Below are 16,303 nucleotides of genomic sequence, written 5' to 3'. Positions count from 1 at the left end.
AAAAAGAAATCTTTATGGAAATTTTATGTGCTTGGAAGAAAATCTGTAGGGAATATCTACTCTCAAACTATATAATAAAGAAATTAACAAACAGGCTGGTCATGGGGGGCTAAAGAATAGGTAAAAGAAAACTCATGAATTTTTTACTTAAAGTGCATTTGGCAAAAGCCTAAGTATATTAATAATTAAAATTAAGTACTAATCTGTAGTTTCAAATTAAGAAGTTAACACTTTGCTAACCTTCAACAATGCATTTTTAAAATAGCTTCAAGAAAGCCACCAAAGGGTGAACCATTTTTGCCTTTCATGTTCTATGTGAAAGTCCCCTTGCAATTTTGAGAAATATTCTTCACACCCTGTTTACAGTACAGCAACATACTTGCGTTATACCCTAAAAGATGTTAAAACCATGCGTGGGCAAAATTAGATCTAACAATTTTTTTTTTTTAGCCATCATTCCTAAAACAAAATGATACTGAAGGTTAAACTGTTACATGTCATAATAGTTTCCAGAGACGTTGGGGGTTTAAGAAATCTGGAGTTAGGTTCAGGCTAGGTCATTTGGGGCCAATCTGATCGGGATGCCCTGATGCTCAAACCCCCTCTCCCGGCTTTTCATTATTCCTGGGTTAAAGATCCAAGTCCTTAACCCAACTTCCTGGTGCTACAGTCCAGCCCCTTTTCCTTCCCAGCCTCCTGTTACTGCACACCCCCTGCTTTCTGCCTTGCTGCTGTGACTATTACCTCTGTATATGCAACCTCCCCTTTCACTTTTCTGGCCTTTTGCTGTGTTAACTCCTACTTATCTTTCAAACCTCTGTTGTCTTTTTCTCAGGAAACCTTTTTCTGACCCTTTGACTAGGTCAAACCTTCCTTGTTCCTCTCCTGACCTTCTCTGCTGCAAACATACATATAATTGAGTGATCATTTATTAACTGTCTCCTTCGCTGTATTCTAAGCTCCATGAGGGCTGGAATCCGAGTCGGGTGTTGCCTGCCATTTTACCCCCAGCACTGAAGGGTCTGGCACATATAAGTAACTCAAACATTTTAAAGTAAGATGAATGAATGAATGAATGAGTCAGGCAATTAACCTTAGTGCCCAACTGTAAAAGAGTTGCTGTTAGGATTGGATGATATGAAGTATCTATGAAGGCTAGCATATGGGAAGCTCTCAATAAGTAGCAGTGATAATTTCAGTTAAATTGGGCTTGGTAGTTTATTTGGTAAATGAATATGGTAAATGAATATTTAAATATGGTTTTGCCTCCATATTTTCAAAAAGTTTTAAAATTACATAGTAAGCACAATTTGATTTATGTATCTTATTTGTTTGTGCTTATGTAGGGATAAAAATAGAGATTTAGAACACGTTTTGATTGTTATTAGCTATATTCAACTAATAATAGTATTTCAAAGAAACCTTAACCTTACACTGATTTTTGTTTTCATGTGACCTTCTCCAAGTAGGTAGAGAACGTTAGGGAAGATGGGACTTATTTAGCTGATGTTGTTGTTTCTGACTGGAATGTCTCCTCATTGAATTACTTATTCAGGAAATCTAGAGGCTTGAGAAATGTGAGTTCCTTCTTATTTGAGAATGGCTTTGACATTTGGGCTCTTACCAACACTGAATTTTTAAGTGTATATTTTGGGGATGGAGCCCTGTGTCTGAAATGGTGTTAAAGCTCTATCCCCCGTTAGGAAGAAGATGCACATTCACTTACATTAAATGGTGTGTGGCAGAGGTATTTGCTGTACACTGGAAGGCTATGATGTTCCATTGTTCTAAATTCTTCAGGTTATTATGATCCTGTGAAGGTGAATGTGCGATGACTCAGAATAATAATATTTAGAGTCTTGAACTATATAACAAATCCTATTCTCCAGCATTCTGGGGAAACACATGTCAACCACTCTTTCTTATTGAATATCAACATAGCATGGCCTTCTGGGGGCAGAATTCCTCTCTTCATGGCCTTGGCCTGGGAGCCACTGGTTCTATCACTTTGCTCAAGGGTTTGAAATGAGAACTAGCTAGTTTCTGACTGCAAGGAGCTGACAGTCTAAATGGCAGGTGAGACAAATAGCCATGAAAATACTGGAAAGCCATTCAAGGGCATCTACTAAGTCGGTTTTCAACTGGCTGCTATTGGTGCTTGAGGGTTTGTTGGCTCAGCAGAGTTAGGGAGGATCCCAAAGGAGGCAGCCTCTGAGCAGGGCAGTGGGCCAGTTGTTAGCTGTCTTTGGGCCTCAGTGTACAGGTCTATCGTTCTCCCATTTTGGCAGTACATTTTGAGTGGTTTATTAAGAAGCTAAAACTCTCTGAATATATACCTAGAGTGTGGGTACAAAAGACCTTTATGTCTCTAGTACTGTAACTTTATAATGGAATTCAGATAAGATAGCTCTAGACAGAAGCTGAAATACTTGAATTTCCCTAAAGAATTCTATAAGTATATTCAAGACATCATAGGAACAATTTCAACCTCAGGCAGGGCCAGGGTCTGTGGCAAGAGACAAATGATGTTCTTCCCATTATTTGGCATCCTTTTCTCATGAACTTTACACAACTGTTGAAATAATTTGCTTTTATTCCTTACCTTTTAAACTACTTTTCAAGTTATTAGTGGATCATGATACTTCTGAAACCTAAGATAATACCAAATGTCCTGGGCCCATGGTGCCTAAGAGGCAAAGGGCATCTTCCATGTGGCAGTCATTAGCATTACAGTTCAGCAGGCATTATAAATCAAATCATCCTGGATTGGGAGGGATTTAACATGCTTTCAGTAAGACAGTAGAGATTTTACCAAAGGTACTGTTACCCTACTTATTGAGATATTTAGGTTATTCAGAATATATTTTTTAGAAAAACTCTATCACATCCTAAAGATGACCCACATTCTAATTTGATCTCCACAAAGGTTTTTTTTTTAAATTAATTAATTAATTAACTTATTTTTATTTTTGGCTGCATTGGGTCTTTGTTGCTGCATGTGGGCTTTCTCTAGTTGCGGTGAGCAGGCTTCTCATTACGGTGGCTTCTCTTGTTGTGGAGCACGGGCTCTAGGCGCGCAGGCTTCAGCAGTTGTGGAGCGCGGCTCAGCAGTTGTGGCTCGCGGGCTCTAGAGCGCAGGCTCAGTAGTTGTGGTGCACGGGCTTAGTTGCTCCGTGGCATGTGGGATCTTCCCAGACCAGGGCTCAAACCTGTGTCCCCTGCATTGGCAGGCGGATTCTTAACCACTGCGCCACCAGGGAAGTCCCTCCACAAAGGTTTTTTAATGTACGATGCGTGTCTACACAGCTGAGTAGAATTATGATTTGAGCCTTATCCAAGATCTAACATACAGTTAACCTCATTCAATTGGAAAGTTGTATTTTTTTTTCAAATAGCAAGGGTTCTTGCTTTATTTTCTAGATCAATGGTTCTCAACCCTGGCCATACATTAGCATTACTTGGGAGATTTTTTAAAAATTAGATGACAAGATCCTTCACATAGAGTCCATTTTAGCTTGGTCTGAGAGGGGGCCTTATATAAACTTCTCAGTCACCCACTGCCTTAGTTTCTTCACCCATAAAGTGGGGATAAAATTATTTTCTATGTCCAAGCATCATCATGAGGGTTAAATGAATAATGCATGTGGAGTTTTAGAAGAAGTCTGACTTGTAATAACTCTTCTATAAATGAAAGTCATTATATTATTATAATGAAACCATAATAGAGATTCATAGCTCACTGAGAATAAGAATAGAAAATGCAGTAGACACTAAACAGAGCATGTTTAGTAGACGAAAATGCTAGAACAGGCTCACGCTTGCATGCAAGAGCTGATTATGGGTATCTCTTCTCATCTCCACATTTAGTGACATTAGGTTTGAAAATCAGTCATGGTGAGTTTATTTACAACACAGAAATCACCAAATGCTGAAATCAAGGGGTTTTGTTTTGTTTTATTTTTTCTTTGTTTTTTTTTTTTTGTATCCCAGAGATCCAGTTATTAACAATATCACCGCAAGAGAGGATTGAGACAGCTGGCAGGGAGGTCTGGGGTGAAAAACATCATACACTTACTTCATGATTTAAATGGCCTGGGCTTGGACCAGGCCAGTCATGGCCATCTGTCATTCATGGACCTGGGGCCTAAGTTTTGAATCAAGAATCACCAGAGTGTGATTGAACTCTCACTCAATCATTAGTTCTAACTGTTGGGGCAAATTATTTAATCCTGCTCTCAAAATCTTAAGGATTTGAACTCATAGAAACAGAGAGTAGAATGGTGGTTGCCAGAGGCTGGTGGAAATGGGGAGAGGTTGGTCAAAGGGTATAAACTTTCAGTTATAGAATGAATAAGGATTCTGAGGATTTAATGTCCAGCATGGTGGCTATAGTTAATAATACTGTATTGTATACTTGCAATTTGCTAAGAGAGTAGACCTAAAGCATTCTCACATGCACACACACAAAGTAACTATGTGAGGTGATAGATTGCTAATTAACTTGGTTGTGGAAATCATTTCATGGTATATACATGTATCAAATTATTATGCTGTACACTTTTAAATATATTACGTTTTTAGTTGTCAACTGTACCTCAATAAAGCTGGAAAAGAAAAAGCAACTAGGGATTTGTGGGGATATAGCAGGGGCATAGGAAGCCACAAGATAAACCTGGTCCACCTAACTTTATTTAGATTCATGTACATTCTTAAAACCCAAGCCCAAAATTATGATGATGATGAAATCCCCCTGAAGTCTACTTTAGGTTAGTTTTGGAATGTTCCAGGAGTGTGTTCAGCATCCTTTGCCTTTGTTGCGTACTCAGGTGGAAACAGATGGAAAGTACTGGAGGGTCTCCACACCTCAGTTTCCTCATTGGTCAGAGCAGGATGGTTGTCAGACTGATATGAGATAATGGATTTCAACCACATAGGGATCGTAGTTAGTGCCTCAGTTTTCAAGAACGTTTGCTAGGTCAGTTTATGACTTAGGAACTTAGAGCTAAGTAAGCATCCAGCCCAGAGTCTGAACTTTGACCTTGGACCTCAGTAGCCCTAGAACTCCCTCAGACTGCTAGTCCTAATACAGTAGTCCCCAACATTTTTGGCACCAGAGACCAGTTTCGTGGAAGACAATTTTTCCACGGATGAGGGGCGGGGGGCAGCGGATGGTTCAGGCAGTAATGCAAGCGATGGGGAGCGATAGGAAGCAGCAGATGAAGCTTCGCTCACTTGCCCACTGCTCACCTCCTGCTGTGCAGCACGGTTCCTAACAGGCTGAGGACCGGTATGGGTCGCGGCCCCGGGTTGGGGACCCCTGTCCTAATAGACTCAATGGAGGCCGAGCTAGAGTCCTACTACTTGACAATTTATTTTTGCTGATCTCTAAGTAAATCAGCATTTGTTATTCTTCACTTTAACCTTTATTTGACTTGCTTTAACAAAAGAGACATAGTAAACATTTTCTGATAACGACTGAAACATTCTTCACTTACAGAATTACTTTGGTTTTGCATTAGATTAAAATGTGCAACACTGTTGTTTTGGATTATTTTCTATAATCTAATGTATAAAATCATGCATTAACAATTCAATATGATACTTTTGGGGACTTCCCTGGTGGCGCAGTGGTTAAGAATCCGCCTGCCAATGCAGGGGACATGGGTTCGAGCCCTGGTCCGGGAAGATCCCACATGCCGCGGAGCAACTAAGCCCGTGCACCACAACTACTGAGCCCGTGCTCTAGAGCCCGAGAGCCACAACTACTGAGTCCACGCGCCACAACTACTGAAGCCCGCGCGCCTGGAGCCCGTGCTCCGCAACAAGAGAAGCCACTGCAGTGAGAAGCACGCACACCGCAACGAAGAGTAGTCACTGCTCGCCGCAACTAGAGAAAGCCCGTGTGCAGCATTGAAGATCCCACGCAGCCACAAATAAATAAATAAATAAATTTAGAAAATTAATATGATACTTTTAATTTCTTAATTTAAAAAAGCCAAACCACAATTGTATTATTTTAGCAAGAAAAAGGAAACTCATAATACTTAGCTATACAGTTAAGTTACACCAGAAATTGATAGTTGTACAATTTCTCCTCCTTGGAAGCAGCAGGTGTATAACATTATTATATATTGTATTTATGCTGCATGCACAGAAAATTGACTAGAGACCCTGAAAGTAGGCAAGCTCTTTGGAACCCAGACTGGATTACCAAGCTGAGTACCCCTGCAAAACAAACTCTCTGTCTGAACATATGAAAGGTACTAAAATAGAGTGAAAACCAGTTTTACTTTTTCTTTTATAACTATTTTTTTAATTTTTGGAGGAGAACCAGCAGTGGAAGAAAAGATCACGTCCTCTGTAGACACTATGGGTTTCGGATTCTGTAAACTCTGTCACGTAACTTGACCCCAAAGCTAATGAAATCCTGTTAGACTTTCCCTGCCCTCCTTCCTGCTTCCATCTTTTTGATTGTCTCACCTTTGAAAACCTCGATTTGTACTTGTATACATGTGTGATCCTCCCGCCATTGTTTGGCTTTTTACCCAGGCACTTTTCACCTACATCCTCTCCTTCCCTCGTTTGGCAGTCGGTTGGGCTTCTTCCTGCCTTGAATACCACATTCCCGAGTTATTCAAGCTCAGTCATTAGCACCCTGTCCCCCTACTAAAATTATGAATGAAAAGCCTTGTTGTTCTTTACAAATAACTCAGGCTTCCTCAGTCAGTCAAATTCGAATGGAAGTGACTGCCGGACAAAGGGGTGGGATGACGGACAGTCCTCACAGCGAGTCATCAATGCCCACAGGAAGTTTTTTAAGCAACAATCTAGGTAGAGAGGGTTGGGCGCTCCCGGAGGACAAGCCTACAGAGGGGGGGCTGGGGGGTGCTCTTTGTGTCCATTTGGATCTTAGGGAAAGAAAAAAAAAAGTCCGAGAAGACCAGAGATGACAATGTACAGAGTCAATTTTGCCCTTGCAAGAACTTAAGAATCCTTCCATGGAGACATCTACCTTGCAGTAATGCTGGTTGGAACTGACACGCACAGACAAAAGTGAAGGCACTGACCATTTACTGGGCTTTGAATGCTGAACCGTGCAGGAGTGGGTTACAGACCGGGAGCTGCACAACTCCCCGCTGGGAAGTTGCATTGTCCTGGGCCCCTTTTGCACAACAGGGGAAAAGGTAATTGACAGGCTGATTGTTTGGCCGGGACCCCCGCTGTTTTAAAATCCTGGAAGGCCCCAGTCACAGGTTGTCAATAATAGCCATCGGAGGTGCGGAGTGAAGGACTGTTCAGGAAACAGTTTGAGCCCTTCAAGTGGACAGGCCTCAGTGACTTTTCTTGCACTCTGGCTGCCACAAGCAGCTCATTCAAAAATAACCTTCAAGTAATAAATCAAACTTGTTTCCTGAACTATACAAGGAACAGCTGGTTATTTTTCCTCCCTTTTTTTTTTTTTTCAAAGACAAAAAAAAAAGATTTTTACTACAGGAAATCAAGCATGTCAAAATTTGGCAAAGCAATTTGGATGATTTAACAGCTAAACACTTCTCTTTTTAATGTTATGCTTTCATCGGTCTTTTTTTATTTTGGCTTTTCATTTTTGCATTCTGTTTGCTGCCGTGAGTGTCCCTTATCTGTGCTTTCCTCCCTTTTGAAAGGAAAATGAGTTTAGTATCTTGTCCTTAGAATATCTTTGGTAATTTCTAATGTGTTGGTCAAGATGCTCAACTTATTATACAGCTAAAATTTGTTTTCTTCTACAGAGAGAGTTTGGATTTAGACCTATAGCTCCACATATCTGTTTCTCGTGGGATCCATATATTTTGGAGTTCTGATGACAAGGCAATTTTTCTTCAGTCTGCTGATTTAGGAACCCCAAGCTAGTGCATATGTCATAACTGAAGTAGTCTGCTATTTTAAGAAAGTACATTTTGAGCGTTTTTGGTCTTTTTGTGTCTCTCTTTGTGCCTGTTTTTGTGTTTTCTTTGTGTGTGTCTTTCCCTCCTTGAATATGTTTGCCCTTCAGATTTTGGAAAAATCTGCCAACCTCTGACTGACCTTAGCAATAATTAAGTATAAATATAAGTATAAATGATTAACATAAAACAATTCCCTTCTGTGATGATTACTGTTTATCTTTATTTTATAGATGCCTGATATTTCAAATAGAAATCCATTCCAAATGAAAGTTTTTATGATCTATCAGTGTGTACCTTAGAGATTAGCTTTTCACAACTTGTGGACACTTAGAATTAAAAAAGAAATGTATTTGAGAATCTGTGAGATTTCAATGCACTAGGTCTATGTCAATCAATTTAAATATAATTAAACAATAATGTTAGGATTAGATATTAAGATTATGTAAAACATCTATTTTATAGGATATTTTTACTACTATTTAATAAATAAAGACAATTATAATTTAGCATTAAATGAGAAATTATAAATTATACTTTGGGATTTGGTCCTTTAATAAACTTATTTTTCTTTATTTTGTTGAAGAGATTATTTGTAATAAAACACTTGTAATGAAAGGTATGTTTACAGGAAGATAATAATGAAATTCAATTTGTAGTAGACTTAGGTCATTGTAGGCTTCTTTTCTATTCTTTTTTCATTTCTTTTCCTTGATATTTGCAATAAATGACAATGCTATAATAGCACAAATAAACCCATCTTTGTGCTACACGATTAAACTTACACACTTTGTATGTATACAGATGTCTTTGGCTGATACGAGTGTGAATTTAGCAGTGGGTGTGGTTTCCCTGTAAATGTTTCTTCCATATATGGCTGATATTCATACCGAACCTGTTTTGATGTAACATTTCTTTACTTTCAGCATTTAAGCTTCGAACATGTGATACGTGACTGGATGGAATTCCTGGAGAACTGTATTAACACGTTTCAAAGAGTTGAATCCTGAGGTTAGTACCATGTCAGAAAATTTGAGGATTTGCACAGTATTTATATGTAGGGTTCATACATGATTGTATAATATCATTCATAAGTGAATTAGAATATAAATATTATACTTAAAATAAGGTAAAATACTCAGTTCTGTACATGACTCGTTTCTTCTTAAGGCACAGCCTTTTGTCTCCCTCAAAGATGCTCAGGAATTGATGAGTTAAGTGGACTTGGAACCTTCTGGTACTCTCCCGCAGCCTCACAACTCCTCCCCGTGGCCCTGCGGACTCTGGCCACAGTAGGGGCGGGTGAGATGGTGAGTGTAGACTGAAAGTGCTCTGTACAGACTTGCTTTCTGGCCTCCTGTTCAGCTGCCGGTCTCACAGCTTGCCCTGAGAATGGACTTCCTGTGCTGTCATTTACACTCAGTATCACACTACGCACTCTTTGTCACTCAGCTTTTGAGACACAAGCGGGCGAGATAACACATCTAGACTGTTTGTGTTGACTTTGTGGATAAAGTCAAGGGCTGGAGTCAAGAACCCTGGGTCTTATCCTCATTTTGCAACTGCCTTTCCTGTGACATTGAGCCAGGCTTTGGACCTCCCCATTCCTCACTTTTTCCTCTTCTATCGAATGAGAATCGGTATGCAGTGTTCTCTTATTTTATCAGGAAGGTATGGTTGTTGAAAGATTCTCTAAATGCTTGAAGCCGCTAGCAAAAGGAAAAAGAAATCAGATAAAATGACCTTTTTTTGCTTTTTGGGGAGAGATGGAAAGGAAACCACAGCTGGTTAATTACTCCTAGAAATAATTCATTCTCCAATCCTGTAGGTAGGGCATTTTCCCTCCTACTCACGTCAGTTTTTTCCTCATCCTTTTCTTTTGCTCTTTTCCTCTCTCCCTGTCTGCCTCCCTCTCTCTTCCTGTCTCCCCCTGCCCTTCTTGTCTGTCTCTTTCTCCCTTTCCCTCTACCCCTGCAATGTTTCCTTCATAGCAACATGCTGTGAGATCAAGGTGTGTAGAAATTAGCAAAGCTGAAGAATACCTCTAAAAGGCTTTGTCCGCTGTGGGTGAGCGGAGACACTGGGGACACAAGGAGGGCCTTCTGAGTTGACTGGGTGGGGAGTGACAGTAAGGGCTATGGAGGCTTTTGCAAATATATGGGACTTCAGAGACAGTTACCAGCTGGCAAGCTGGGTCTCTGGGGCCTGGGACCACTTATTTAGAGGTTCTTTTTGTGAAGAGATGGGGTTGGAAAAGGGTTGGAACGTATAGTGAAATTCAGGGATTCTCTCAATGGGATAGGATGGAGGGCCTCTTCTGGCCACAGCTGTGGCTACATCGTTTTCCTTTTTCACTAAATTATACAACTGAATAGAGTGTAGCTTTGAGTGGAAAGGGATTTCATCTCCTACTTCAATTAGAGTGTATGAAATATCATGAATTGTAAAGAGTGCATTTTAATACATTTCACTTTTTAAAAACCTTTCGTCATTGAGTTTTATTGCTGTTGTTTTATTTTGTGAAGACCTTGGTAATATAAATTACAAACCAGATATTAATTCACATAGTATTCCTCGTGGCATTTTAAGAAGGGTGTTGTATATTCTGGCTTGCTTATTTGATTTTCCAGATCCACAAACCCGTTCATATGTGTTTAGATTTTTCATTCAAAAGGCAGCAGTATCATTTTGGTGGTATATGCTTTTGATCTTTTGTACATACATGGTTTTGATATGGCCTGACACTGTGTTTATTTGATATTTCTTATTGAATCCATTGTATATTCATGGATGTTTCATGCTATTTTGCTACCTATTGATAGGCTTTTGTAGTGTGTCTCCCCCCATTAAAAAAAAAAAGCAAGTAAAAAACTACTACATGGGGGATATATATATATATTATATATGTATATAATATATATACGTAAATATATAATATATATTAAAATATAATTTATAAATATGTATATTTTACTTGTTTTAATAAGAAGGATATGAAAAGAGACATACCAGTCTGTTTATAATACACAGGATCTGAAGGGGAGGCAGGAGCTTATTAACTTTTTAAACTTTTTTCCTGATTTGTTTCACTTTGTACAACAAATATGTATTACTTTCTTAATTAAAACATTAATAAAGAAAATGTTTCAATACTGATTTAATATAAACACTTAAAGAGGAAATTTAGTAGTCATAGATATAATTTGTATTTTACAAGGTTTTTGCCAATCTTGGTAAAATGTCTAAAAATCCGTAAAGAAAGGACAGTGCCTTTTGTTTTTAGAGCACACATACAAAAAAGCAATGGTTGGCGCTCCCTCTGCTGGTTTCCCTACAAGAATTAACAGGCCAACTTGGGAGGATGAAAAGATAACAACGAAAATTATGCTGAGTCTTTGATCTTTAAACACCCTTTCCACATACACATTTTATCCCTGATTGACAGCAAGTGTCAAAGCAGTTTGTGAAAATGGGTTCTCTCCTGACATTTAATAGTGATACTGAAGTTAGGCTAGATAATTATAACCCTTTTTAAAAATGAATTGCTCCTTTTTCATATCATAAGCTAGGGTGTAAAACACAACTATTCTTAATTTATTGGGAATTTTTGAGTGGGGATTAATCGTACATAACTAACTCTCAATAACGGCATCTAGTAGTTGGCTATTTGAACATTTTCACATTAGTAAGCAAAACTGATGGGGGAGTGACATCATCATGGGCCATTTTAAAAATTAAACCTTGTTATATCATTACTGTAATCTGTACATTCTTATATAAAAGATATTTGAAAATTTCTTAGTTTAGTTAATATTGATATCCAAACTATAACTAAAGATTCTTAGAACTCATTGAATTAATCAATTCCACCCCCCCCCCCAACCCGGGAATCCTGACTTTCTTGGATCAGAGTATATTGAGCCATATATACTATCCATTTATCAAATATTAGTGTTAAATCATTCCTAAATCTTTATTGTATTCTGTGTTATATATAATACGGTATTCTGTGTCTTAAAGGTGTTTAATGTGAAGATTCTGTCTGTACATATTCAACTCCTTCCACTAGCTTTTGCCTTTAGGTAGGTGTCAGTTATGTTATTAACTGCTAGAATATATGAAACTATTTCCCTTAGGGATATATGCATTTAATAGGGAGTTCTGGAGAATCTATAAGCTTTCAAAAGGAGCATTTTTAATGGTAGGTTTCAGGGAGAGAGCTTTTGTAGTAAGACAAAGTAGACCGGAGAAGGGTCACCTCTGGAGAATGGACAGGCCCTTGGGAAAGGAGTGGAGAATTAAGACAGCTCCAAACAACGGGCAATAAAGAATGGGGGAGGTGCTGTTGATCAGGGAAGAACAGGAGCTGCATTTCCTTGGTAAGAGAACTGCTCTCCTTTTAAAAAGTCATCTCTGTGAGGGCTGCTCAGGGAATGGCGAAGGAGAAAGGAAATAATAGGGTAGAAGGCCAGATCTCATAAATCAACTTTACCCATCACTGATGAGCCAGATACCATAGTCAGATCAGCCTAATACCCTGGAAAACACCAGGTAGAGATTTAGGCAAGTGACAATGTTAGGGACAGGCAGTTTCACGTAGCAGAGATCCAGTCACACTCCTGGAGTTTAAGCAAGGGAATTCTAGGCTCTAGAAAGAGTGGGGAGGGTGATGAGTGTTGGGGGTTCTGGGTATATTGAAGGTGCACACACTGTAGGACTCCAGTGCTGGAGGACCTGGAGGACCAGGCAGTGCCTGTGGTTGGACTCTAAGGTCAGGAGGATTCCTGGCAGGATCCGTGTTCTGGATCGTGGGATATGAGCAGTTAGGGTCAAGGCTGATTTGACAGTGACCCCAGTGTACTAGCAAATTCCTTCATCCTGAGTCTGGAGAGGGTTTGTATACGAGCGCATGTTCAGTTAAGACCTACAAGCCACACAGATAACGGTCCAAAGCAGGAATTTTAGGAGATATATTATTGGATGGGAGGTCATGCCCCTTGCATCTCAAACCATGATATATGGGCCAATGCACTCTTAGCCTACTTATAAAGTCACTGTGCATTAGAGGTTAGGGATTAGAGAGACCAGAACAACTCTTCTTCAAACAACTTTTATATTATATTTACCATCAGTCCCTCATAATTGTTCTCTAATTTTTTATGTCTTTGTTTTTAGTAGTGTCTCTTCAGATGATATATTTTAAGTTTCTTAAATGCAGGACTGTTTTTTTCAGATCTTTTACATTTCCCTAAGAGCTTTAACTTAATTTTGTACCCAGATTATTCTAAATGACAGAGATGTTAGGGCTTTGTTTGTTCGTTAGTTTGTTTTTTCCAATATGCTCTATAGAGCAAATCCCCTGAGTTTCTACATGAAGGTGGGGAGGGAAGGGAGCTTTGATTTTACGTATTTGGCTTTTGTATAGTATTTCCCTTGAAGAAAGAACTGCCCTAAAAATTTTCAGAAAACTATGAGTGTGTTTGGTTGATGATAATCAAATTGATACTCAGAAGCAACTGAATGTAGGGAACTTTTCATAGAAGGCCTACATTCTAAAATGGATTCTTTTTTAATTGATTTCTTTATGAATATATTCTTTATGCATTGTTAGTCCTATATGAATTTTGGTCCTATATGACTCAACTTAAAATTAAATGTGTTTCTTTTTCTTGTTTTGTTCATGAAAGTGATTTTAAAAGCCATGCTTCTTATTGTTAGAAGAACTATTAGTCAAAGAGTGCTCATCTGTTCATAAACTTTATAGTCCAGGAGAAGTGGTTTGGAAAGAGAAAACTCTTATATATTCCCCAGGAGTTCCCCAACAAATAGATGATGTATTTAAATGGATGTGCATTTTCCCTACCCTTGGACCACATCAAATCTGACACTAAGCAAGGAATTATCTAAATCAGGTTAGGAAGCATATAAAGGCTAGTAGATTTATTTTAAGGCCCTTTTTAACCAAAGCTACCTTTTCGCTTTATTTACATTATCTGAGAAAAAAGTGTGAATTAGGTACCTTCTTCCTTGCCTTCCATTCTCTTCTGATCAGAGAGCTAGAATCCTGTAGACATACCTACCCTGTTAACAGTAGCCATTAGTCACATGTGGCTATTGGGCACTTGAAGTGTGCTGTAATATATACACTAGATTTCGAAGCCTTAGTAGAAAAAAAAAAGGATGGTGAACTAGCTCATTTATATATTTTTTATATTAATTATACATTGAAATGACAATAGTTGGGTTAAAGAAAACATTATTAAAATTAATTTCTTTTAATTAACTTCCATTTCTTTTTACTTTTCAGTATTCAAAAATGTTAATTTACATATGTGGTTCACATTTCTATTGGACAAAACTCCTGTAGACCAATAGTTCTTAAACTTTTTGGAATAATAATGTGTTCCTTTGAGAATCTGTTAAAAGCTCAATAAATCATAGAGAGATAGATACTGTCAGTTCTGCTATACCTAACATATGTGTTCCTAAGACTCACCGTACTGTGCAAAATCATACACTGAAAGCTACAGGGCTGGGATTGGAGTAAACACTCAACAATTTTGTCAGTGACATATAAAAAAGATAGCAACATAATAAAAATGGTAGCACAGTTTTATCCGTGGTGAATGGTAAAGAAATATGTCAGTATTACAATAAATATGGCACTTGACCCTGAAAATGTCTCATTTGTCTGTCGGGGTGGGAGCTCCTACGAAACTGCCCCCCTTCCAAGCCTGCCTTGTTCCCGTGGCTGCCACCCTGTGTGCCAGAGGAAGAGAACATTAGGAAGGTAGAAAAAAAGTGAGGGAAAGAGAAATAAAGAGAGAAAAATGACAGAGAACAGAGGGGAAAAACACAAAATAGGCTGAGAGGAAAGGGGGAAAAATGAAAGAGAAGGGAGGGCATGAGGCCGAAATGCAGGGTTGCAGCGTATGAGTGATTGGAAGGAGGTTACCTGAAATCAGATGGAAAGTTGGAAGAGCACGTGCAGAAAGTTGGAACAGTAAACGGAACAGCAAATGTAGGTAGAGGTCATTGTCCTTGAGAGGTGTGTGCATTTTGTTGATTTGTGCAAAGCTCAGTTCAGCTGGGTACAGTTTTCTGTGTTGGCCTGGAGATGAAATTGGCACAAGCAAATCCAAAATTACTGTTGTGCTAAAATTTTCCCTAATTTATCAGTCACGTTGGAAGAAATTCACGTTTTCAAAACAAGCGTTCTAGCAGAACTGACTGTAGAAACATACACCATGATAGATTGTCATGCACAGCCCACGTTTGCAACCTCCAGACTGGAGGAGTGTCAGAGCACGCCAAGCATTAGGAAGCAAAGCTGAAATGCCAGCATTTGGTTTTTTCAGGGTGTTAGAGTCACAATGGATTATGAGACGGGGGGCCTGGTGAGCAGTTTGTGGAGTGCTGAGTGGAGTGTAGGGAGTGAATGCATTATGGGTGTGGATCCATGGGGGTGGAAGACGTTGAATTTGAGATGCAGAGAAGGTACCCTTTCGATACCAACTGAGAATGATCTAGTTACACAAGCCTTTTCTAATCCATGCTAGAATTGCCCAGGAACTATCCCAGGGACAGGAGATGAATGCTTGGTGAGAGGGAAATTCTAACAGGTAGTAGAGAAAAAAGAGCAGATACTGTCTCAATATTCTGCTTCTATTTATTCTGGGCTTTAGTTACAATTCAAAGAATTTGGTTCCTGTGAATTCACAGAAATAGGTCTAAGGATCTGTCAAGGGGAAGTGAATTGAGAAGACCTTCAAGTCACTAAGAGTAGTGAAGTAACTTTGAAAATTAAATCAAACCATTGAAGGTGGTTGCCCATTAAACATAATGATACTAATGAAGATGATGATGATAAGCTAATATTTACTGGGCTCTTAGTATAGCTGGGGACTATACTGTGTGTTTTATGTGGATGATTTTATTTAACATTCACAACATTTTGAGGAAAGATTTTTACCTTTCTTAGGTACCTCTTTTTATGGATCGAAGTAACTCTGCCAACATCACACTGATAGCAAGTAGCTGAGTTGGGGCTTGAATGCAGGCAATCTAAAGCCAGTGTTCATGTGGAAACTACCAGACTCTCGTCTTATTAGTGGTCTTGCTGGGGACTTTCCTTGTCTACTGTTGTATACTCTGGTACTGTTTAAATTTGTGTAATGAAATGCTATTACTTAGGTTATTTTTAAAACAGGAGAAAAATACACATACACAGACGGGTTTAAAAGAGAAAGCCTAGAAAAAAGAAATAAAATAAAAACGATTTTAAAAAGTGAAAATCAACTTTTAAATTCTACAGCCAACATTTTATAATTCATGTATTTGGGTAGCATGACTTGAAAATGTTGTTACTTGATACACATGTG

General features: G+C 38.7%; 1 long non-coding RNA gene across 1 annotated transcript in view; it reads left to right on the top strand.

Moving 5' to 3' along the window:
* LOC133076572 (uncharacterized) overlaps positions 1-16,303 on the top strand; it is a 108,269-nt gene that overhangs the window by 3,762 nt on the left and 88,204 nt on the right. The window contains exon 2 of the long non-coding RNA XR_009697556.1: positions 8,849-8,933. This is a non-coding gene — a long non-coding RNA (uncharacterized LOC133076572). The remainder of the gene's footprint in view (positions 1-8,848; positions 8,934-16,303) is intronic.

Source organism: Eubalaena glacialis, chromosome 16, assembly GCF_028564815.1.
Source record: "Eubalaena glacialis isolate mEubGla1 chromosome 16, mEubGla1.1.hap2.+ XY, whole genome shotgun sequence".
In the NCBI taxonomy this organism is placed as follows: Eukaryota; Metazoa; Chordata; class Mammalia; order Artiodactyla; family Balaenidae; genus Eubalaena; species Eubalaena glacialis.
Note: the sequence above shows the minus strand (reverse complement) of the source record. Positions and strands in the feature narration are given on the sequence as shown.